This window comes from Meleagris gallopavo, chromosome 8 (genome assembly GCF_000146605.3).
Source record: "Meleagris gallopavo isolate NT-WF06-2002-E0010 breed Aviagen turkey brand Nicholas breeding stock chromosome 8, Turkey_5.1, whole genome shotgun sequence".
Lineage (NCBI taxonomy): Eukaryota > Metazoa > Chordata > Aves > Galliformes > Phasianidae > Meleagris > Meleagris gallopavo.
In genome coordinates this window covers 4,736,708-4,737,813 of record NC_015018.2, presented here as the reverse complement: position 1 = coordinate 4,737,813, position 1,106 = coordinate 4,736,708, and the positions used below count along the sequence as shown (strand labels likewise).

General features: G+C 49.4%; 1 long non-coding RNA gene across 2 annotated transcripts in view; it reads right to left on the bottom strand.

Annotated features, from left to right (window-relative positions):
• LOC109368732 overlaps positions 1 to 316 on the bottom strand; it is a 5,177-nt gene extending 4,861 nt beyond the window's left edge. For both annotated transcript variants that reach the window (XR_002116977.2, XR_002116979.1), the window contains exons 1-2: positions 225 to 316; positions 57 to 103 (exon numbers count right to left, since the gene is read on the bottom strand). This is a non-coding gene — a long non-coding RNA (uncharacterized LOC109368732). The remainder of the gene's footprint in view (positions 1 to 56; positions 104 to 224) is intronic.
• Between the last annotated feature and the right edge of the window lie 790 nt (positions 317 to 1,106).

The window sequence follows — 1,106 nt, the reverse complement described above, 5'->3', positions numbered from 1 at the left end:
GGGGCAGGACGGAGCTAGGCTTTCTTGTGTATGTAGAGTGGAGCAGGGTCATTTACCTTTGGGAGGAACAGGTGTCAAGGTGGTCTTTGTTTGTCTCATTTCCCTGTGGGAAAAGAGCGTATACGAGGTTCAGGAAGGTTCCATGGGGAGTGGTAGGTTGAGTTGGGTGCAGCAGGGGCACCTGAGTTTTCTGGCACTCTCACGGAGCAGTGAGTTTCTCTTACAGTTTCCTTCCTAGGCAGCCATGGCCATGAGCTCCCTGTGGTGGACGGCTATCCTGCTCCTAGCCCTGACAGTGTCTATGTGCAGTGGTGTTCCAACCTACCAGGATTTTTTGCAGAGGCACATGGACTTCCCCAAGACAGCAAGCTCAGATAATAACGATTACTGTAATGTCATGATGATGCGGCGTGGCATGAGTTTCCCTGGAAGATGCACATCCCGCAACACCTTTGTGCATACGGAGCCAGCTGATCTGACCTCCGTGTGCACAAACCAGCCTGACGATTCCCTTTGTACAACGGGGCAACACTTTCCTGTCACAGTCTGTAACCTGATCAGGAGTCATCCAACCTGCATATACTCTGGGAATCAATTCAACCATCGGGTCCGCGTGAAATGTATAGGAGACCTTCCCGTGTACCTGGATAGCACCTTCCCATGACACTTGCCCCTTGGAACATCCCTTACCCTGTTCAGTGTCCCTAACTAACCCTGAGGCTGTCCTCACTCTGTCCACTGCTCTTGGGCTCAGAAAAGAAGGAGTCAAAACCTCTGGCATCCTGAATGCTGCTCCTTAACCTCGCTACCCCTTAAAGCCTTGGGAGGCTCCAAAGCCCCACTGGTTACCCCTTGTTGCCTGAGTCTCTTCTAGCAACACTGGGCCACCTCTATCCCTCTTCCCCTCTTGAGATGGTTGCTTTCAGGCTCACCGCCACTCTCTTTGCAGCTTTTACTTGCATAGAACAAAATAAAAATAAAAACAGGATTTCTTCATCAATATTTGCAAATAAAGTCTTTTTGGAATAGCCATTAAAAAGTACCCCAAAGTACCCATGCAACAAATTTAACATACAAATGGCATACAAAACAGCTGGGCCTAGTCT